The sequence below is a fragment of the Cyprinodon tularosa genome, unplaced genomic scaffold (assembly GCF_016077235.1).
Source record: "Cyprinodon tularosa strain WSP-4 unplaced genomic scaffold, ASM1607723v1 ctg307, whole genome shotgun sequence".
Lineage (NCBI taxonomy): Eukaryota > Metazoa > Chordata > Actinopteri > Cyprinodontiformes > Cyprinodontidae > Cyprinodon > Cyprinodon tularosa.
This window is the reverse complement of record NW_024039016.1, coordinates 1,051,636-1,076,820: the sequence shown is the minus strand read 5'-3', so window position 1 is coordinate 1,076,820 and position 25,185 is coordinate 1,051,636.

Below are 25,185 nucleotides of genomic sequence, written 5' to 3'. Positions count from 1 at the left end.
AAGACGCAATGACAATTGTAACCAAAGTGGGCATATTTCTTTCCTAGAATTTTACAGTCCAAAGCAGACCAGAAGTGACAAGGGTAGGACACCCCGGGATCATTCATTGTATGAAAGTCAATTAGAAACAGGTAGTCTGAAAGTTAAGCAAAAAACAGTGTTAATAAGGTTAAAAGAATTGCTAGTTGGTTGCAGGAAGGTGTTTTACATCCTCCCTGTAGGCTGACTCATTATTCTCCTAATCAGTCCAACAATGGTGATGTCGTTAGGAAACTTTTGGATGATATTTATGGGATAAACAAGGAAAGAGTCATGTGTAAGAGGCATTAGAGTCGGGGGCTAAGGACACACCCCTGCAGTGACATACAGTAATGTATAGGATGGGTATGAAGAAAATACGATCTCCTGATGTGCTGAGGCTTACCCCTGGGGAGGTCGCATATCCATGCTCACAGTGAACTGCCCAAGCTACGGCTGCCTTACCTTGCAAGCACAATGAATTTGCCAAGATTTGTGAATTCACAAATGCCCCAAAATACAGCTTGCCAGAAGTCAAAACATACATTAGCCTTGATACAGAAGTTTTTCAGACCAATGTGGTGATGTGTAAGGAATCAATGTATCAACCAGAGGAGGAAGGCTGAAGCAAAACAGCCTTCCCAAGAACATGAACTGTGCCTTAGTGGATGCTAAAGATATTTGCATGGTTCTTCTGACCAGATTTGGTAAAAGTTTGATTTATCAGTTAATTCTGCTAGTTGTGAAACAAATCCAGAATGTGATGTGCTAGAGCTGCTGCAGATGCTGTGATTGGCTCAAAGCTCGACATAGAGGCATGTACCACTTGGTGATTTAACCAATAAGCTTGCAGAATTGTACTGAATGTTGCTACCTTTTGTGAAAACTTTCCATAGGAGCCTTTCTAGACTGATACTGTAGAATCCAAATCACACTACAGGTATCAACCAGGGCATGCCAGGTTACAGGTCACCCACCTTTGTGATCAATTATGAGGGTAAGACTGTGTTAAATGCAGAGCCAGAATTGGCATCCTGACAGGTTTTACTCTGATCTAGATAACTGAGGGCTGTTTTGATAGTCATCATAACTGCATCCTCCATTTATCTGTTTGCTCAGTAGGCAAACCGTTATTAGAATGGCGGATCTGATGCAGGAGACGACAAATCCCTGGAAACCCTCAGTAATGACAGGAGTGAGAGCAACTGGGCGATAATGATTCAGGCAGTTTACTGTATTCTTTTTAGGTAAAGAGATGAAAGTGGATGATATAAGGCAGTAGGGAGCATTTCTGTGTGTTTTAATGTATCTAATGTAAAAAGCTCACCAGAGAAAAGAATATTGCTAGACAAAACAATGCTCAGCAGGTGAGGATCATTTGGTTGTTTTTGTTAATTATGAAACATAGGTTAAAAACTCCATTCATGTTCATTGTTTCCCCCAGACAAGAATAAGAACTCCTCAGAAACAAATTCTGCTCATAATCTGTATTTTTATGGATGTTATAAATTGTTTCACTTTTACATATATTTTACAGTACCACACTTTTAATTGTCTTCAACCCCCCTTTTTATTTATTTTTTAATTATTGAATAAAACTGATAAAACACATCATAAAACTGAATGGTAATGCATATGGATTATTGAAATCAATGCATCAGTACAGATTTTCAAATCAGTTGGTGTCATCAAGTCCAAAAATCATCCATTTTGTCTAGTGCCACTCCGTGTGGTTCTGTCAGCTCTGTTGTCAGCTTCAACACATAAAGACCCCCATTCTAAAGGTGTGCTCGGCTATTTGATGACTGTGATGTTCTCCTTTTGACTGCTTTATCACTCTCAGATAGTAAATAAAATATTCCTGTAGAAACATCAGATTTTTCACCATTGTCTTGGTTGTCCACTGCTGTAGAGGCAGTCAGTTTTGGTTCTCTCTGGCGACCTGTCCAGGGTGTACCCTTCTTCTTGCCTGTAGACAGCTGGAGATAGGCACCCGCATTTCCCGCAACCCCGTTTGGCATAAGAATGATGGAAAATGGATGGATAAATGGAATGACTATGACCTTAAAGACTGAGACTCTTCACTAAAAACTCAGATTGACATTGAAATGATCAATATATGGGTAGCATACTGGCAAATTGTTTAGATATGGTTTGTATCTGCCTGCTATGTGATTTTAGCCATAATCATTAAATAATTAAATGTTGTTGATCTAACACTGGAGAATTTTACCTCTGCATTTAACCCATCCCCATGGCGAGCAGTGGACTGTCATTGTGTGGCACCAGAGGATCCATGTGGGGTTAAGAGTTTTGATCAGGAACCCACAGTACAGGCTGTTGTGATCGAACTGGGTAATTGCAACCTTCTTAGAGCACATGTGCACTGCTCTAACCACTAGGCTAACACTCCCCTACACTCCCCTTATTGCTCCCAGCCTTACAGTGTATACAGTGCAGTCAGACAACTGGCCTTCCTGTGGTGACTACCAAACTTTGACAGAAAGGAATGATTTTTCACATCATTGTAAATGTCACCACTGCTCTGAATTCAAATGGCTAATGCCTCATACCACCTTATCACATGCTTTGTATTGTGATTTGTCGTGTGGCTTGTACACACAGCAGTGGAAACCCAGACTTTAAGTACTAACTTGACCATATAAGTATATACTGTCACTAATCAGAAATAATATTTTTGCGTTTAATTTTTTAAACTAAATTATATGCAATAAAATTATTCCTTCATTAATTCATACATACATTCATTTATTCCTTTTCTGACCTCAATCCATGATTTTACACGCCCTATGACTGTTGCTGAATTATCATTCTGCATCTTTGTCATAAAACCATCAACAGTGGAATATTTGGTAGACATAAAATTCCCAACCACACTTACAAAATAGGTGCTTTTATAATAAAAAGAAGCATACTGTAAATTGATTGAGCTTCTGAAATCAACCTATTCGTTCATAAATGTTTATACAAGTGGTTGACATGTCTAAAAGGGAATTGTATACACCTGGGGCCATGAACATGAGAATAATCCGTGAAATCAATGACTTAGGTGGGTGAGTGAATACTTCAAAACATAGTGTGCTTTTGCTGCCTTCAGTTATTTCCCAGCTGAATATCAACATAAAATAACTTTTTATCCAGAGAAAATAGCTGTTGTCAGCCCAAAATATGAGGTGTTCTAAATAGTCTTTGATTTGTTTCTCACTAAGTTTCATTTCTCCCAAAGCTTTAATGGATTTGAAGCTATGGTTAATGAAAATCCAACAAATTTGAAAAAAGTTGAAAAAGGGCATATATCATTTATCTTGTCAATAAACCGTTCATGAAGTGCCTTTGGATATAAACCATTTATATACTACTGTCCCAAAAAGCCTAAGAAAAAAGAGGTATTGTACTTGTCATTCAATCGGGAAGGACTCATAAAGAAGAAAAGTAAAAATTTGTGAGTTTTGTAGACCATACAAATACAAACTGCCTTTCAGGCTCCAGTGGAAGACTTATGTGTAGAGAATTATGCCATGCATGAGTGGATAAATTAGGATCGAATGTGAGTTAAAGTAAACAAAAATGGCCAATGAAAGGAAGATAATGGCAATACTTTGTGGAACAATTTAAAAGAAAAAAAAGCATTAAATAAAAAACAGCATTAGTTAAAGAAGAGAAGACTGAAAAAAGTGAAAAGAGTTATTGTGTATTTCCCTCAGAACCCACATTCTGAATGGTTGCAAGTCACTTTCAAACAGTTTCTGTTTGTTGCAACTTGGGGAACACAAGACAAGCTAGAATATAATGCCAACACTATCCAGCATGTTGGATTTGACCAATTTTGGTCGGGACAGCCTTATAAGCAAACAAGATCACTCCTAACACTAAAATCAACAGGAATTTCTTCTTCTTCTTGTAAGATTATCTAAAGAGACTTAACAATCATTGGTCATGTTATTGTTGGCACGGGCAAATTAAGGCCAAGATTGGGCAAATAATCTTGCTATGTGAGCCAATCTTAATTTGATAATTGTGTAGTGCTGCTTTTACATGTGCTGATCTCTTTTCTAAAAATTAAATGTGCAGTTTTGGTACATGCTACTATGATGACACATGTCAGGTAAATTGTGAACTTAGACTGGGACTTTAAAAAGACACCCAACGTTTCTATTTGAGGAACCAGGCAACCATATTCGGCTTAGTATTTTGATAAAAAACAAAAAGAGTATTATCTTATGAGTGGAGAAGTGCTTAGAAACCAAAAAGAAAAACAGGTACAACTAAAGAGTTTTATAGCCAAAATTCTTATGATTGCAATCTGTTGGTTTTCTAATTATTGAACTGATCTCCCTTGCCTAAAACTTTATTTTAGAATACTCTATTTTTGTTTTTGTCTTCTGCTTCACCATCTGTTCCATCTGCTTTCATGTCATGTCTTTGTCGTCACTTGTCCTATTTTGGAGACTGCATTTGCCACCCTTTTATATTTGCCCTCCCGCTTTCATTGTTTTATCTGTTCTTCTATTTGTTCTCAATGTGTGTATAGTCTTGTCTCACCTTCTGGGCTTTGTAAGTCCATCTGCTTTCCCATGGCCTCTTGTGGTTTTATTCCTCTGCACTGATTCTTGCCATCTCTTTTCTGTCCCTGACTCTTAGTATTTTTTTTCTTTCTTGATAATTTTTCTATTTACCTTCTGTTTTTTTCTATTAACTAGAGAAAACGTTGTTGGATGACTCATGAAAAACCTGGAACTCTGATATATATGATCTTTTTATCTTTTGTTCTGCATATCTACAAGTAAACTAACCCAACGGTGCTGGAATGGGCCACAATTTGAATTTACCAATATTCTGCAGAGAACACGGTTGTCTTGGATAAACCTAAATGAGCACCAAGAGCCAAATCAGTGCATTTTCATAAATAGCATGCTTCAAGCTGCATTGCAGTATGATGAAATCACAGAGATAAACTATGAGCCATTACTCTAAACTAAATGCAAAAAAAACAAAACAAAAATAAAACAAATATGGAGAGGAAAGAAAACCTTAATGTTTCTTATAATAGACTTACTAAGCAAAATCTGTAACCATGTATCATTTATCAAGCATTTTGGCTCTCACAAAAACATTTGTCTTTTTAAAGGAACAAGAAATGTGATAAAAAGCCATAGTAGGAAAAAGATAAATTAGTTTCAAAACATTAGCTTGAACTCTTCTAATATAATTTTGCAATTCATGGCTTTGGTCATTTTTGAAGGCCATTTTGCAAAATGAGGGACTGCTAAGAAAGTGCCCTGGTATACAGTACTGAATCTTAGCCGACTCAATATATTTTCTAACTCCATCAAGTTACTGTTTAAAAATAACTGTCATGCCTTTGTTATTGTTGTAGTTTTTGACTAATTACAATAACTCCATGAAGTATTTCCTTTTGTCCCTTCCCAGCCACCGGATAGCACCTTAACTAGCTTCAGCTGCTGCTGCTAAGGCTATGTTCACATTGCAAGCCTCAAAGGTATGGTAGAGGATTCTCGTTACGGTCGGAGAGAGCCGACTTTCATACCCATCCAACGGCCTTACGTAAACACATCACCAGAATGATTGACAATAAGGAGAACCACATTTTTTGATGATATTATACACCTGAAAAAAGCACAACCTCCACTTTACCTTTAATGCTCATTTTTGATTTTTTGGGGCGTTAAAGTCGATTGTTTTTTGTGGCCATTAACATTCCTAAATAGATACGACTTGTATGTGATCTGCGCTCTGAATTGCATGCATACAACTTGCATGCGCAGTAGATGACGCAATGATCACTTGCTGCTAGAAAGTGAACAGCAGCCCCTGGCTACAACCATCTGGGCAGCTGCATGTCTATCTTTCTGCACAGCTGCAAGCCTTGTCCAACCTTCTAGACAGCTAAAAGCCATGTTTGACCTTCTAGGCAGTTGCAAGCCATGTATGACCTTTTGGGCAGCTCCAGGCCACATCTGGCCTTCTGGGAAGCTCCAGGCCACATCTGGCCTTCTGGGCAGCTGCAGGCCACATCTGACTTTCTAGGCAACTCCAGGCCACATCTGGTCTTTTTCAGCTACTCAAGTTCAAGTATTCCTCTGCATGAACTGTGGGACCCTTTGTCTGAAACATCTTCACCCTTTACAATGAAACCCTAAAACGTCATACTGTGTGGACTTGAATTGCAAGGTTCTCCATGCTAAAGCAAAACAAACATATCTCATTAAATTCATGAAATACTGTCCAAACTAAGGTGTATATTCTCTATGAATTAGATGTTCTGCTTTTCTTGCACCTTTTGCCCACATACAAATATAGCAGGAGACTTAACAATAATGAAAAGAAAATATATACTAGATTTTAGTTATTTTTAAGGAAGGAACACTCACATGCCCATTTTAGCTTTCTGTTTTGGAAGCACTGACAATTAAACAATTAATGACATTTTATCACATGTATCTCAGTGAATAATGATGATAATAATGATTATGAGGATAAAAATCACTTATGAGCGCATTTCAAAACACTTTAGCTCACTTTACAAATGAAAATATAAATCATTCACGCTGAAGTAAAAAAGCGAAAACTGATAAAGACATTAAATCATCAAATAAATGTATACAGAATAGTGCAATCACAAGGAGTAAGCATTCTTAAAAAGTTAGGTTTTAGGTCTGGGTTTATACTAAGGAAGAGTTGAAATGTTACACAGATCTTGTTGAGTAGAGCAGGAGAAAGCTTTGGTCCCCATGGCGCTAAGGGGAACAGAGGATCTTAAGAAGCAGGAGGAAGAGACGACATGAAGGAGATCAGATAAGTACGGGTGGGCGAGGGTGTGGATGGTCTTGAATGTAAACAGGAGTTTGAATTTGACTTTTAATTTAAATGGAAGCTAGTGGAGTTGCTGCAGACCTGGGGTGATGATGAAATCAAGAGGTTCTGGTGAGTTCTGGACCATTTGAAGATTAGGAGGGATTCTTTAGAGAGACCAGAAGAAGAAATTTCCCATGTATCTGTACGTGTATATGATACAACTGTGGACAAAAATGAAGGCGAAGTGAGGAAACAGAGAGGTACTGAGATGATTAATGTCGTGATGTTATCAATGTAAGATGTCTTATCAGGAATAACATCTAGACTTGTTAGATTTAAATAGAAAAAGAAAAGCTTTTATTTTGGATAACAATGATTTATTTCCAATAAAAGGAGCTCAGGTTTTTTCCTGTTTAATTTCACGAAGATATAAACCGAGATTTTAGATAGACAGACATAAGATAAGTTAAGAGGTTGGGAGCACATAATCATCAGTGCTGGAGAATTTATATATGTGTATTTATGCAAACCAAAGTCATTAATTTATTATTATTGGCACTGCTACTCTCAACAATTCTCTTTGTCTAAGCAGCATTTTATCGATACCCATATCGCTACTTTTTTTTAGAACAAAAGGGTAAAAATAAGCACTTTCTTTTTTTTTATCATTTAAAACAAAACAATCCCAATTAAAAGCACAAAATACATATTCTTTTCCTTTAGACTAAATACTGAAAATTAATATAAACAACTGTATATATAAACAAATAAAAAAACAATAAAAAGTATCAACATTGCTATGATTCAAAGTGATTGGGAACATTCTGAATATTGTTAAAATACTAAACCTTTCAGGCAAAATCTAATTCAAAGTAATCATGTTGTAATTCTGCCCTGTTTGTCAGCTTGGCCCCTGTCTGTCCCTGTTATTCTCTGTGCTGCAGCATTTGGATTATTATTTCCACTTGCACCTCCTGACTGCACCCTAATTATGTCTCTTTCACTCCACCTGTTGTCTTGGCTTAATTTACTGCTCACTGGCTGACAACAGTGCCAGATTAATGAAAGGCTTTGAGTAAGTAAATTTCATTCTTTATTTCTTTGCCTTTCTGATCTTAATCACGTTTCTGCCTCCTGGATTTCCATGTTCTGCCTTGCCCATGTTAAATATTCTCCTGCCTTCTGATCTCTAGACACCCACCTATTATCCGCCTCCTGACAACTGCCTCCAGCCTATCCTCTGGATCTGTCACCTTTAATCTGATCCCACCCCCAAGCTAATTTCTTACTCAATGACACACGATTCAAGCTTGACCATCAGATCCTTTCACCTATCTCTGCTTCCAGAGGTTCAACCATATTGCCGATCACAGATTTTCACTAACCTCATTCATTGTAAACTTGAAGGTTTATTTCTATGTGATCTAAATTTTGGATCTTCTGGATCCATCTACTTAATCAAATCAAGGTTTCCCTTACAGCTCTATTGTGTCTACAGTGATGTCACTCTGCTGTTACAAGTCTGCGATGCTGAAATGCAAAAATTCAGTATCCCCGCTCTCCTACAGGTTCTGTAAAGGTTAATGGCCTTAATCTTTAGCTTAACCTTGTCCTAAAGTTCCTGCCCAGCCACTGGCCTTTCTCTCTCTCTCTGAAGGTTTCTGATTCTGTTGCTGCAGGCTTCATATCCATCTAAGAATAGAATTTGCAGTAAAACCTTTAAAATGAATCTGTCGTGTATTGCTGAACTTTTGGTTACTTAGAACAAACTGTCATAATTCATTAACATACATTTAGTTATTTTATCAGACTTAATAAAAGTATAGCAGAAGCACACAGTGGATGAAGTGAATAAATAACAGAGGCTGTTTGTGAATCATTACAAGGGATCTATTTAAGTGTAGCGTTTGTATAAAAAAGATTTGCATAACACAGTAAAATCAGTAATAGCTTTATTTATGCATGACTCGTTTTTAATGGCGATACAAGCAGGATATGTTCCCTCTGTTTTGACTACAGACAGTCTGCTCTACAGCAACGCTGCTGAGTCTCATGTCCTATCTGTGCTTTTGAAGCAGGAGGATCTCACAAAAGCACAGAAGACAGATTGTTGCTTTTGCCTTGTCTCCAAAGTCTCAAAAAGCACTGAAAAACATTGCTGGGAGAGTTCTGGAAAGGTGTTAAATAGTTGGCAACAGCGTTGGATGGGAGTAACAAAGGCAGACATTTGAAAGCACAACTTTATCCCCTCTTACACCTCCTGAAACTACATGAAAGAGATGGAGAGCAGCGCACCCAGCATATAAAAAGGAACACAAAAACTCACTGCGTTAGATATGTGGATGACACTTGTGTCAAAATCTGAAAGAAAGAAGCTGAGGCATTCACCGACCACATCGACTTGGTGGACAGAAACATCAAGTTTACCTGAGATGATGCCTTTCTGAAATATGCTGTGCACATTCAGGACATTGAGAGCGGTAATACTGAGCTTTACTGGCAACCGACACATTCAGACCGATATCTGCACTGTGATTTGCATCACCTACTGCAACAAAAACTAAGTTATCAAGTTATCAAAACCCTGTTACTGGGTATTCAATATTACCTTAATTAATTTAATAGAAAATGGGAAGAACAGAAATATGTCAGGAAATTAGAAAGTTAGTTTTTATTCTAATCCGATATCTAAATGGGCTAAAATAACTAGCAGGAAGAAGAACACTGCATTTAACATAGGAAAAAACAGAGAGAAGCAAAAATCATTGTAATTCCACGAGTCAGCAGTGCATAAGATATCCAAGAGGATTTTATCTTAACGTAACATCCACCTCACTGTACGCCCTGAGTTGTGTAGTCTGTGGGGGGTAACAAAGGGCAATTAGCCTCTCACAACCAGCTTCTGATCAGGAACCATAAGGTCAGGAGAAAATCATGTTTGAAATTCAGTCAGCCCCTTGTGAGGTGTTCGTGAGCAAATCCTTTTAATAAATTAATAACATTAATAAAAAACCCATTGGCCAATAGCTGCTGTAGTTCTCCTTTCTTGGATTGTTTCCACTGCATCCACAAATTATAGATACCCGCAAACAAATTTTTATCTTAATCCAAAACTGTAGAAAGTAAACGCTCCTTAACACAGTATGGAGTGAAAGAATGAATGTTCCAGCTAACTTTTCTAAATTTCAAAGTGGTTTTGCAGGTAATTTCAAGAACTTAAGTTCTAAATGAATATTTTCCCCAAAATTATTTTTAGATTGTCATTTGCACAGTTTATATTCAATGTGTTTCTACCTCTCTAAACTAAATATTTATGTATTTTAGTTGCAGAGAGGATACACTCAACAAAGTTTCTGTGTTGATGCTTAAGGTTGCAAATTATGGACCTAGTCTCACTTTTTTCTGGGTGCATGAAGGCATGAATCCCTGATGATTATACAAATCACCTTTTTTATGAACAAATATATGTATTTTATATTTTTGGCTACTTTATACCGTATAAGCTGTCAGGGTGACAGAACTTTAAAATCTTAGTCATAATTATCTCCTCAGGGGATTAAGGCAGGTGCCTTTAATCAAGATTAATTAAAAAGTTGTTTACAAAACTGCTGATTCTGTATGTGCTGGCATTTTAATTTCCTCATTTCCGAGGCACGACAGCCTTGTTTAGGGATGTAAGTTGTGTAATCTCATCTCAGAATCAACTTGCAACAGTAAGTAGCATTACGGGTTCCCTAAAATGTAAATAAACACAATGAGCAATGGTTTATATCTTGATTTATGCACAACATAAAGCTAAACTGTGGTCATGATTAGTATAAATCTAATGAGACAGAATTGCCCTCCAGGCTTGAAATCTGATTAAACAACAATAAAAGGGAAACAGATGTGTTAAATATCTAAATCATCACAAAACTTTACTATTAACAAGAATGTATAAAAGGGCTTTTATACAAAGAGGCTATTTAATAAGTCTCTCATTTAGTTTGGCGTTATTTCCTTATATATTTTTTTATAAATCACTTCGGGTCTTTACTGTTAAACCTCACCCGTTTATCAAAAGGAACAAATCTTATATATTCCATGAGAAACAAAAAGTTTTTATTGCTATCACAAGCCTTAGAACAAAATGTCTTGTTTTTGTAACCTAGGAAGTTTGTTATTTATTTTATTAAACAAAATTAACAATCGAGCATGAAAATACAGAGAGCATTGATTCAACAACCATTTTCTAACATTTAAACATCAAAATTTTTCAGGTGGAAATCATTTGATATTTATATATGTTTTACATTTAAATCCATACTGTGTTAATCAAAATGTTATGGAATAAAGTTATTTCTATAAAGAATTATAACTTTACAATCATCTGTAAATATTTACATCAAGTAAAAGCTGCAGATAATGAAGTCAAGAAGTAAATAGGGACTGCAAAACAGATCCAAAGTCCAACAGACAGACTCCACCTTGTGATAGTCTCCTCTTGCAACACTGTAAATATTTAAAACGTTTTTTGTTTGTTTTTTTTCAAAATTGTGATAAAACAGTTTAAAATTAACCTTCACTAACCTCAAAATGTCAAAATTTCCAGCGAAACATAAGCTTTATTATCAGTTTCAGTCTCTACAAACTGATATCTGTCACCAAATAATCCCCAAGCCTTCTGGATAGGTTTGATGGATTCCCACTCCATCTACCACCATCAACAAGGTTAGCTTATTAGCCTAGCAGCCACACAGGCATGTCAGTAGGACTCGGCCACCCATAAACCACATTCAAAGGTACAACCAAAACCTTGATCAGGCATCCCAAAAGTTGGTCCTTGAGGGCCACTGTCCTGCAGGTTTTAGAGGTTTCTCTGCTTTAGCACAGCTGATTCTTATTATTGCAGATCAGCAAAAGTCTGTTAATCAACTATCAATAAAAATCAAGTGTGCAGGAGCAGTAACACCTCTAAAACCTGCAGGATAGCGGCCCTCAAGGACCGACTTTGGGGATGCCTGATCTTGATTATGTGAATTCATAGATGAAAATTTGAGGTGCCGCTTTTTGCCTGAAACTATCTTAAAAATCACTTAATGTACAAAAATAATTAACAGGCTATGACTGACTAGCAGTTAGCCGGAGATCCTACTCAATATCCAATATCAATTATCATTAGACGATCATTAAGTTGAAATCTGTTTCCAGATTATTCACCTAATGATCTAATTATGTATGCATGAATGCAAAGTTTCACTATAACTTTTAAAATTGTAGCTATGCCACAGTTGAAAGCAGGACTGGGAAAGATTTTCTCCAACCTCCTGTCCGTCCGTCCGTCCATCCATCCATCCTTAGAGCTTTTTTCAAAAATTTAAGCTCTGCTCATAAAATATGAAGGGTTTGTTTAAAAAAAACTTGCCACTTCTGGCCACATCTGAACTGTATTTCTAAAGTTGTCTGCTTAACACAAAAGTTTTTTTCTGTTTTCTTATCCTTTGTTGAATAATTTTTTCTTTAGTTGGTTTAAATCAGTGACATAATGATCGTATGGAGCTTTATCCATTATCAACCACTAAGACTATAGAAAGGTTCATTTTACAATAAATACTGTATGCCTCTCTTTCACAAACTAACTTTTAATCTTTGATTAAATATTCTGTGATGATTTTACTAATTCTCCAATCGGTCTTGCAAAATGCTATGTTTTTAGAAGAGAACAAGTTGTTAAATTGTAATATTATTGTAAAGTTTATGGGCTACTGAGTAGTACAGTGGTTAGCACTGCTGCCTTGCAGCAAAAAGGTTCTGGGTTTGATTCCAGGCCCGGGGGTTTGAATGTTCTCCCTGAGCATGCATGGGTTCTCACCGGGTACTCCGGCTTCCTCCCACAGGGTAGGTCTCATTGGCTTCTCTAAATTCTCCTTAGGGGTTTGTGAGTGTGTGAATGGTTGTTTGTCCTGTTTGTCTCTTTGTTGCCCTGCGATGAACTGGCAACCTGTCCAAGGTGGACCCCGCCTATCTCCCGCAGACAGCTGGAGATAGGCCCCAGGACAAAATGGATGGATGTAAAGATTATTTATTGAATATTGTTAAGTGAAACACATTATATAGAGTACTTACACAGACTAATGTATCTAAGCCTTCATTTATTTTATTTTTCTATAATCTTTTTACTGATGTAAATACCAGAATTTCCCATTGTGGGACAATTATTCTAACTTAATCCTGATATTCGTATACTTAAATATAATAGAAACTAATTAAGGTTGGATAAGTGTTTCTTATTACATGTTAGTGGAATACGGTCTTACCTTGAATTGGTGGTTTTGTTTTAAAAAGTTTTATAAATGAAAAAATGTGTATCAACAGTGAGACCATAACCTTTATCAGAAGGAACCATATAATAAAGGATGGCTTTGACTTTTTCTACCTTGAAAATAACATCATGAACTGTGAAAATAGTTACCGTACCAAACATCCACCCACCTTCAGCTTTTGGAATTGTTAAGTGTAATCATATCAAACTGCTTCATAAATAACATGCCTGCTGCTTGTGGTGAGAATGAGTAGGATCAAAGTGTTTTGTTTTCCAAAAGAGAAACAAAAAAAACCAGCAAGTCCCTCTTGCCTCCCAAAAAACAGAAACTCGCAGGGGTTGCTGCTTGGAGTATAATGATATCTTAATCCTTTAGTAATTTATTTAGCTTTTTGTGACATGTTTCAGATCATTTTACTGACAATCATATGTAACTGGGAAAAATAAAAATGTATTCAACAAATTATTATTTCATTCGTTAAGGGAAAATAATTTAGAAAAAAAACACTTGTTCATATGCAGAGAAAGTATCTTTCTTATAATTATAACTGGTTGTTAATCTCAAGGCAGCAACACTTGCTATCAAGCACTTGTGAAAACTGTTCGGTTTTTCCAGTGCTGTGTTAGTTGGGTCAGGATTTGCACATTTTTACCTTTAATATGCTAAAAATGTTCATTGCAACTTTGTTGCAGGAAAAGTGTGACACTGGACCTCAGTTTGCACTACTTTACTGAAGTAAACAATAAGCGCTGAGTTGAGCAGAACTGTAAAAGTGAGGAAGGACAGCTGGGCTGGTGAGCCAGTTTTGATCCAAAGATCAACAAGGATTTATCCAGAGATTTTCTTTTAGGTTAGTTTTCCAACTATTCCCTTATTATTTTCTTCTCTCTCTTACTCACCATGGAGCTTTGTGTTGCCTGTTGTTGTTCTGCTCATTGATAATAGCTTATTTTATTTTGTCCATCTCATCTTAAGTAAAATGAATCAGATTCCTGACTTTAAAAAAAAAAAATCTGGGTACATTAAATAGCAACAGCAGTAGTTACCTATGCTAGTGCAAAACAAACCTTTTTTTTTTCCACCATAAAGATCACCCCAGTCCGAACTGGGTTAAAACCAGTTCTAGCATCATAACTTCAGCAGCCAACCAAATCTTTCAGATTTTGCTATTGAACCTTTAAACCCAGCTGTTTTATTTATTTATTTATTTTACTTAACCTTAATTTTACCAGGAAGTCCCTTGAGATAAAATCTCTTTTTCGAGGGAGACCTGGCCAAGAGGCAGCAGTACAGTAAGACATATAAGAACACAGGACAACATAATAAAATCAATCATAAACTAGACTCTAGAATAACAGTTACAATTCTCTGTGCAAGCGGTTTTCAATAGTGACTTAAAATGCTGTAGCGGAATAAGAGTCCATAATTGCAGGGAGCTGTGTAACTCTTTAAACCACCTTCTTCAATCCAATGAATTATTGGGGATACAGTAAGTGCAATTAGACAAATTACATATTTATTTAATATTTAAGTAATTTATTATTATTAAAAAGGTCTACCACATCAGAACAGAAAGGAAATGCTTAGTTTTTCTGAATATTATTTCAGAGTATTGTATATCCATCCAGACTCACTCAAAATGTGAATTGTTATGGTTACAGTGTATAAGGAATTTTTTCTTTACTTTCAAAGTATCTAAATACCTGATATGGGAAATGCTTGCTATTGAAATATTTTAACAAAATAGAGGCACACTTTCAATATGTTATGATTACAAATTTTAAGCTAACCGTAACAATACTTTAAACATAGCATCACTGGGCCAAGTCTCCTCATTTTTATAAATCAAAATACAGTCATCCTAATTTACAAAAGGCTGCAAACTAATTTTATCATAGAAAATTAGCTAAATTGATCTTATTGATGTTTTAACCTTTTTTTAAGTGAGTCAGCCAACTCATTACATCGCTGAAAGCAGCCCAATATATTGCCATTTGCTACAGTTAGCCCCCCTTGAATGGAAAGAGCTTTTTATCATGCAACTCCTCTGCGACTCGTTTTTGGTTATCTCTATCTCAATATCATCAGAGCTGCACACCAGTGTTACCCTATTTTCTGTGACCTTGGCCAAAGAGAGATATCGTAGGATTGGGGCAGCCCTGTGTCAGTGAAAATTACCAATAGGCCACAGCCTAGCATTTGTCAAGTGTAAAGGTCACAAATTTTGGTGTAGCAAGTGTATGCCAGATAAGCTTGTGCATCATCTCTCCACTTTTTATTTTTAAAGAGCAGCTTTAAAAATGAAGAGTGGTGGAAGTTGTTTATTGACAGTTTAAATCTTATTTACTCAGGCCCAGAATGATTTACTTTCACATTCCACTTCATCCCCGAGGACCTTTTTTTTTAGTTAAAAAAAGATAAGTGGTTCAGGCATTGTACAATTTGAGGAATGCCTTATAAGTTTTTTTTGGAAAATAGGTAGTGGTTATGTGCTTTCTATTGACAAAGCTCATGATGATAGCCGGTTTATCTTCTCGGCAAGGGGTGGCAAGCTTTAATGTGCTCACAGTTCAGTTCTGTCCCACTGTGCTGCAGCAATTTATCTACATATGGTTCAGTAGATTCACAAAAATGAAACGCAATGCTTCTTACAAGAGGAAGAGGGAAATAGAAGAGGCAGAGATCATAGAAAAGACACAATTTGTAGTCTATTCTTATGTCGTAATTTTTCCAAGATTTTAGAATAGATTTTAGAATACCTATTCATTTGAAAACCTTATTGATAAACACAAACTACTTTCTGAAAGTCAGTATAGATTTATATCACAGAGACCCACAGCTTTCACAGTCCTGGAATTAATGAAAAAAATCAACAGCTTGTCCCTCTCTGGGGTGGGTCTGGATGGGGTAGTCCTGGGCTGCTGCTCTCCTCCCTTTGGTGTAGCCCGTCCCTCTTTTTTTTGCTTGCCCCCTTCCCATACTGGGTGTTTTGGGGATCTCCTCCTGGTTCTGTGGGCCTGTTACCCATAGGGCAGGGGTTGGCAACCCACGGGTCCTGAGCCACATACGGCTTTTTAGCTCCCCCCTTGTGGCTCCCTGGAGTTTTTAAAAAAATTTATGAAAATTGATTTATTTTTGTGTATTCTAGTAAGGTGTGCAGGAGGTCAAACAAAAATTCATTATGTTTTCCAATATTGTAAACATTTCTATAATAATATTTAAACATATCATTTAAACAATAAATTTAAACATTTCTTTTAATGAAAATTTGCATCATAGCCATAGAGATCCGTGGTCATAGCCTGCAACACACGTTTAAGCCAAGCGCTGTGCCAGACAAACAAAGCGGCGGGTGTGTCTTGGACCTTGGATCCAGAGAATAGATGATTCAAAGAAGGATGGCGCGAATCATTTGCTTTCATTATCAATGTGGAAGGATTCCCTGCATTTTTGCTTTGTAATGGGAGTTTATCAAAAACTAAAAAGAATCATTTGGAAAGGCATTTCCAGGGAAGGCATGCTAAATATGAAGCCAACCACCAAGTTGGAAGTGAAAGAAAGAATGTTTGCAGAACTTCAGATTTCACTACTGCTGTGAGTTTTGTTGCAAACATAGAGAACCGCCCACAGATCGAACAGGTAGCGCTCTTATGCAGGGATGGGAAGTTTCTTCCATTTCCAAAAAGAAAGGAACACTGGTGACGGAGGATGTGGGATTTCAGGGTTAGAGAGTTCTGCTCTGATGGATGTCAGTTCCTGCTTGGTTCCTCGTGACTCAATCAACTCCTGCCAACAGAAACACGTCCCCCATAGAAAGATTCCTTTATCGTGTTTTATAATTTCATCAATGCAACAAAACCTAAAAGGGTGAAGGGTGGTGTAGCGGAGTATGTTGAATTGCACATGGTGAGAGTGTTCACTGCTCCTCTCTGACCTCATGGTACTACAGTATATGACATTTGCTCCAGGACATAGTCCCTTTCTATAGTGGGATAATACACTTAGAGCCCATGTTGCCATGAGGCTTATATAAGACTTTTACATTTTTGCGGCTCCAGATAGATTTTTTTTTTCGTTTTTTTTGGTCCAATACGGCTCTTTGAGCAGTTTGAGTTGCCAACCCCAGACCTGGGAGGATATTGTATGTATGAGGAATGTAAGAATAAGTTTAATGTGCCAATTACCAAATGGTAGTTGACACAAACACAACCAAACCGTGTTAAACTGTTCATCAGTAGGGCTCGGCGTGGTTCAGTTCTGGCTGAGTTCTAAGATAACAAAGAGCGCATGAGCAGACGGCGTCATCTCCTTACAGTCTCCTTACAGCCTCCGTAATCATAAAATTCCTGACAGTCGTAAAATTACTAGCTTCCCTACCGTACCATACGATTTCCAGGGATGATTCTGCTGAAATTCCCCCTAAAAAACGAAATATCACAATAATAACCAAACCAAAATATTATGGGCGCTGCCATGATGACTTGCTTGTTTACCTCTACAGGGCAATGGTACCATAGATCGTCTCAAGGAGAAAGCATAGCTTGATGTGTAAACGGTCATAAGGAACAGAGCTTGGGATGGTTAGTTAATCCAGGCTTGGTCCGAACTCAGCACAGATCTGTTTTCAGAGAGTAGTTTAAACAGGGCTTATTTTTTCTGTTTTGTTTTATCTTTATCTTTGTTTTATCGTTTCATGCACTCGTTACTGTGACTATCTCTTGCAACTGCCTATCCTTCTTTGTGGCAGCAAAGAAACTTCAAGCTTATTACCCCAACCTAAAGTGCTGGAGGGAGAAAGTCAGTCTTTTACTATTTTTAAATTTAATGTGACCTCTTGCAGTGCTTGAAATTTGCAAAAATTTGTAAATGCAATTAAAGGCCAATCCCTATAAATTACCTGTATAAAAACTTTATAAAGTGTTCCAGTTTCTTGTGTCTACAGATGGTACAACTTTCTTATGTAAAGGAGAGAGTTTACAGCATTGGTGTTAAACATAATTAATTGACTGTGCCTTAAGCTGCTTTTAGGACCAAAATGATTCTGGGAATATATTCTTAAAATACTGTTTACCCTATTAAACTAAAACGACTAAAAATATATTATTGTATTGAACAAAACATTCTTTCCAATATTGTTTTTGCTTATATTATGCTTTAAAATATACTTTATGAGAGGTGTACCTATCATTCAATTTAAGATTTTGAATAAATTTTCAGTTTTCTCAACAGCAGACTAAACCATACATACTGTAAAAAACTAATGTCACTGCTCAGTTTTGGACAACAGAAGTATGTTTAGAAAATGAAATGCCATGCTATAAAAATAAACCATGTAATCAGTAAGTCTGCCAATCAGTGGAAGAATTTCCAACCATCAATCATAGAGTAAATGATCAGACTGTATAGTTTTCTTTGAAGGACCTCAGTGAAGCAAAAAAAGGAGAACAGCCATTATGTCATTATTCCATTTCGAGGGAAAGGATAATGAATGGGATTGCCTGGTAGACTGCTTATTGGACTGCAGTAATTGCTGATACAATTAAGAAAAGGAAAAACCTAAAGATTAATTGTAATTAATCTTTAGGTTCTACAGATAATGTAAATTGCCTCATAAACATAATTAAGAACTTGCAGCCAAAGACACCATAATAGAAAAATCTATATTTATTTATAATTTTCTTCTAATAATATGGTATTGTGTGAGTGTAAGGAGGAAATTTCATCTGTAAGATTAATTTCTGTGTCCAAGGCTAAGTAGATACAGTACAAAACACATTTATTTTCAGGATATTCTAAAATTGAAGAAAGTTACTGCTCCTTTCCCCAGGGGAACAATCTTGGTGTTGGATGTACATTTACCATGCGATCACCTTGATAGAGATACACACAACCAGTATATACCAATATGTTTGTAGTGACACATTTCTAAGGAAAACTATGTCTCTCTGTTGTTGGTTTATACCTACACGCGGGAATTTATACTTCAACTATCCAAAGGTTATGTCAAGTCATGCTTCAACTGAAGATTCTGCTTTTTACTACAAATCCCACAATACAGGGAAAGGAGAAAAGAGTAAATGCTGCAGTAAATGTCTGTTTAACAAAGTTCATGAGTTGCAGCTGTGGATCAAATATGCCCTGGAAGAAGAGAGGCAAGAAAAACACAGAGACCTGAACAAAGTTCTATGGATATGACATGACAATAGCAACATACAGTATGTAATACACATATTAATTTACCTTTCAAATATTTTTATTAATAATAATCCCATGATTTATTTATGAAGAAATTGTGACGGTGAAAATGTTTTGGTTATTTCTAACTGTTATGTTTTGTTGTGAAACAGGACCATATGACAAGTGACTTATAAATAAAAAAAAAAAAATTTCTTTTACATTTTTGCAAACTCTAAAACTACAAGCATAGATGCATTTATAAAAGCTTGCCCTGTAAAATTTTCCAGAGCTTAAATGATTTATATTTATACATTTAGGAAATAAATGACTGTTCAGGAATATTTTAGGGCGGCTTTTTCAAGACAAGAGTTTGGGAATTATTACCAAGTTCTTATAATAGTAATGAATTAAAAATGATCAGATAATAATAAATCCCCCACCCTTAAGAAAAGGAAAACAATGTTCACAGGAAATGTAAAAGCATTTTGACAAACCTTTGATAAAGATAAATGAATCACTTTTTGTGAAGACCTCAAAAATGTAAATGCAGGATTATGGATTATATACTGTAACTGCACTGTTCAAAACAACAATTTGATTGGTATGTTTCTTTAACAGAATTACTTTTAAAATGAAGTGGAAATATTAAACATGTTTCTAGTGGCAGACCTGATATGGAGGTTTTTCCTAATAACCCTTAAAAAAATCCTAAAGGCTGTGTTTTATACAGCAGTTACATTTTCTTTTAACTTCATGCTGACTTCAGCAGGTTGGGAAACTGTGTTTCTTTGAACTTGTAAGAAATAACAGTTGTTATATGACAATGAACATGTAAATTTCACTTAATGACTTATATTGTTTTGCTCATGCTAGATAATTGATACCAATAAAAAAAAAACAATTAGTGACATATACTTTATATTTACATTGCAATATCAAGGTATTTGTCCATGTAAAGATTGTTTTTTTTTTCTAAAAGTTGTTGCTAGGCAAACCTGACTTAAGTAAATACAAATTCAGTAACAAGTTAATTAATTTATTAAGAGACAAATCATTAGAAATACATATATAATAATACATATATTTATTGTTTTTGACTTGTAGAATTAACAAATAACAAATAACTTAGTTTTTATGAGTAGGTTATAAAACATAAAAACAACATCCTGCCAAGATCTGAATAGAATGGAATAGAAAATCCATTTATTAAATTCTGACAATGGGGAAATTGTGATGTTGCAGCAGTAAAATTATAGCAAATGTGATCACACAAATGTGGGTCTTAAAGTTTAAAAATAAAATGTTTAAAAATAGCAGAATAAGTGGAGTTATAACAAAAAAGCAAAAACAAATAAAATACTGTACTGTATAGTGTTTTTACAATATAGATATTGTGGGTCTGGAGAATAAGCCTGAAGAAGCTTTGAAACAGATTGAAAACAAGGTTTTTCACATCAGTCATTTTTAAGGCTTTGGGGCTGCAGCTATCCATAGTTAGAGTGGTTATCCATAAATTGATATTACAGACCAGTGTTGACCCACCATTTGAGAATACTCATTGTGTACTGTAAGCCTTCCCAAGGCTGGTGGGCCTATCAATTTTTTTTCTAAGATATCAATGGATGGAACATCCTGAATAAAACCCCCCACCATCCAGACAAACATTTTAAACATCCTCCAAACCTCCTTGATGTGTTACCTTCTGTAAGATATATTTTATTATATTGCTGCAGAGCGATAGCCTGGGTGCCATTCCGAACTTAGTTCTGCCCACAAGGTTTGAGGTCGGGAAGTTCGGTCTGGCTCTGCTCCATAGTAGCGCGAGTATGATCGCCCACCCTCTGGCGATCCAATCAAATTTTCAGGGCGGGCTTTATACGATGATGGACAGATGATCAACAGTAACATAATCAACCATGTGACCAAAGCGCGCTTGGGTGACAACAACAATGTCTGCCGCCGGAGAGTTGAAGTGAGTAGATTCTGCTATTAGGTCTGTTCTAGAAGATATGGACAGCAAATAAATTTTAAAAGAGGAACAGAGAAACGCGATCAAGGCTCATCTTCTTATTCTAGGCGTGCAACTGCACGCTTTGATTTTTGTTGACAACAGCTATGCGTTGCTTAACATACGTCACGCACTCCGTTGCTCTTATTGGTTGTAGGTCTATCCAATTGAGTGCAGAGGCATTTTTTTTCCTGGTTCGTTCAAAACACGCCCCATAATCACAGCTCTATGGAGCAGTATCAGACTCATATTCTGACTAGAATTGAGTCGGACTATGTCAGGCTAGCAGAGCGACACAACTAGTTACAATGTGTAATATAGGTCGAAAACACTTTTTAACATACTGTCATTGTTGTTGGGTAGCTCCCTTTGATTAAACCCGGAAACAAAATCACAGCATTAAAACAGATTTTTTAATTCGCTCAGGTTATCTTAGGTCAGTAATAACGTTTTTTTTTTTTTTTAGTTTTTTCAACATTTAGGAGGGAAAGAAAGAAAATACATCAATGACAGGGTAAAAATCTTTTGGTTGTGGTTATAATTTTAATGTTTCCAACCTTTGTACATGCACAATTGAATCAATGCTTCTATAGTTTTGTCAGGCAAACGGTTTGTCTAGTTTGTTTTGTTCCCCATTCTATTGTGTTTTCTGTTGTGACAAGTGAATTTCCCTTGTTGAGATCAATAGAAGTATTCTGTTCTATCTAAGTAATTGGAGGTGAGAGCTGGTGTGCCAAAACAAGTACAAAAACAGTTTGTTTTTAAATCGTAAAATATATTTTCAGTCATTAGGAAATGCAAGACAAATAAGACATGGGAAGGTTATCTTCTCAAACATCATTTGACAGTGATTGCAGAGTTTGTATGCACGAGGCAGAACTGACTACTCAGATTTACCTAACAGAGATAAACCTAGTACTGAGGAATATGACCTACTTGTTATTTTAATGCTAAGATGGGAACACAACCCTTTTAAGACAATGTAGACAGAAATATGTATAAATATGTAAACCATTTACATATATAATGTTAATATTAATACTGAGGAAGATTAAGAATTTCTGGCTTTTACTGCTTCAGCTCTTGATGTGTTTTTTTGGCTGTACTTTTTGTTTTTTAGGTGTGAATTTACATGGTTTTAGAGTTACTCTGGCAATTGTGCAGAACAGGAAATGAAACAATGCTGTTGTCTGTCGGAGGACAGAGGCATCCATCAAGCTGAGACTGGAATAAAGGGCAGCAATGGGAGTAATTATCTGTGGTAAGAGACAATGATGTGTGACTCTGCAGAAGAACCTCAAGAGCTAAAACACAGTCAACCAAACAGTTTTCAACAGCTTAAATTTACATAAGTCATGTTGAATGTTCCAGAAAAAAACACATGAAAAAAGTATTGGGGGAAGGAGAAAAAAAGTACCTTTTAAACCAAAAATCGGTGGAACAATTTCTGAATTAAAGATATGTTTTTGTTTTATTTTCATAATAAGGCCACATCCAGCATTATTGTTGTTATTATTTTTAAGAGTTTTGTGTTTTTATCTGATCCATTAAATTATACATACAGATGTATATTCGCCACTCCACTAGCCTGTCTTTTACAGCCTCTTTTCTTCCAGAATTGCCCTCTTCTTAGCACAAGCCATCTTTCAGGGTCCTCTGATCACTTCTCCTAAGCCTGCTAAAGACAAGTATCCCATCAATGTAATGGTGTTACCACCATTTTACAGCATAGCTGGTGAGCATTGTTAGCATTCCATCACATGCAGCTTTCATGTAGCTTGCATTTTTTATTGTTTTTGGGATGGCTGACTTCTTGCCACTCTCCGCTTTTCTGCACTCTGTTATTTAGAGTGAGCAGATGCACCTGTCTCTCTCCTAATCCCCCTAATTCTTCACAACTGTTATCATGCCTATTTATACCTGCATGCATCTGTCATTCTCCACCAGATTGTCTCCTTCCCTATAATGAGTTTGTTTCAGTGCTGTCTAACTTTAACTGCCTCCCCGTTTTTCTGTGCTCACTCTAGCCTCACTGGACCAGTCAAAAGACTGTTCCAGCCTGCCACTAGTTACCACTTTTTTCAGTCATTATCCACCTTCTGAAGCCTACCATCCACCTGCTTACCCAATTATCGGTTTGGCTATGTTTGACCTTTCCAGCCTGCTACCAGCCTGTTCAGCTTCCCACGAATATTCAACAAATCTTTTAAGAGCAACACACTGTGTGGTCAAGTATTTGGTTCCTTAAAGCGTTTCCTAACAAGAGTCGTTTTATATAAGGGCCAGGAAGTTGGAGCTTTTTCATAAATTAAAGATGACTAATTTGCATTAATCTGTCTTTTTTTCTTAATGCTACTGTTGAGGAAAATGATCAGATGGTATCAATCCTTTTTCCCAGCACTGTGACTAATAGCATCTTTTCTATGGAGACATTAATCCTTTTTATTTTTATTTTTTTTATTTTTTTATTTTTTTTTTTTTACAGTGTCCTGTCTGGCAAGGTGGCAATAAGAATAATTGTCTTGATGCCAAAAGGAGCCCAACAGATTTTACTTTCACAAGTGTAGCGGTATGGCAATTGCCATACTGCTCCACTTGTTTCATGTATATAAATTGCTTTATTATAATTATGCAGGGAGTTTTACAGTTCATATGGACACTGCAATGTAAGTAGAGCAGAAAAACAGAAGAAGAAGAAGGAAAAAGAAAAAGAAAAAAAGAGGACAAAAGATGAAAGAAAGAGGAGATAGGAAGGAGACAATGACAAAACATTTTCAGTCTACTTCAACACCTGTAATGAGATGGAAAAAAAAAAAAAAAAGAAAAAAAAAAAGAACAGCACAACCAAAAAACATGGTACGAGATATACAATAAAGCAAACACCTTGAAACTATCGCTAACGTAATATTATTAAGTCTGACATGTACTCTGTGTTACCTGAAGATATGAATGTGGGGTTTCTGTTTGGAAGTGAATCTCTAAGTACCTGAAGCCTAGCACCTGTAGTTGTTTGTCAGGGTGAACTTGTGCATGTAAAGTTTTAACCATAGAAAAAATGCTCAATAGTGGTTGTGGAGAGCCGGAGAGGCACACCCCCCAGAGCACTGAGTCCAGCGCCGGGAGACCCAAAGCCCCAGGCGCCCAAGGGGACCCCAGAAGCGAAGGCACCAAGGCGGGGCCAGCCCCGGAAACCAGACCCCACCAAGGCAGGAGGAGAGACAGCCACGAAGAAGCCCCCCAGCCACCGCCATGCCGGCGCCCCGGGGAGCCGCGGGGACGAGTCCGCGGGCCCCGCCGGCAGCCGGCCACCCCGAAGTAGGGCCGGGCACCGAACACCAGCCCCCCCACGGCGCCGACTGAAACGCCCCAGCCCCACAGAGCACCGAAACACGCCCCGCCCCCCAGCACCAAGCCCCGGCGACCGGCCGCAACACCCACCGCGACCGCACCACCCAGGAAAACACTCAGGCGGCCCCGCCCCCGGCCGGGGCCCATGCGCATCCGCCGCGAACCGGCCGCGAGCGCCGCGGGACCCCCCCAAAACACCCCCCCGGCCAAAAGCGCAGCCCCACCCCACCAAGACCGATGCCAACAGCGCGCAACGAAACACACCGCGCACAGAATCAGCCCGAGAGCAGAAAAGCCGCCCGGCGCAAAACCGCAAGAAGAGCAGACCGCAGCCGGCGCAACCACCCCCCCCCCCAGCGAGGAAGAGAAAAAAAAACATAAATAAATAGGTAAATTAATTAATTAATTAATAAATACAATTAAAATAAATAGGCAAGAGGAGAAGTGCGAGCGGAAAAACCGGAGCCCAAAACAGGACCCAAGACCCGCACCCCC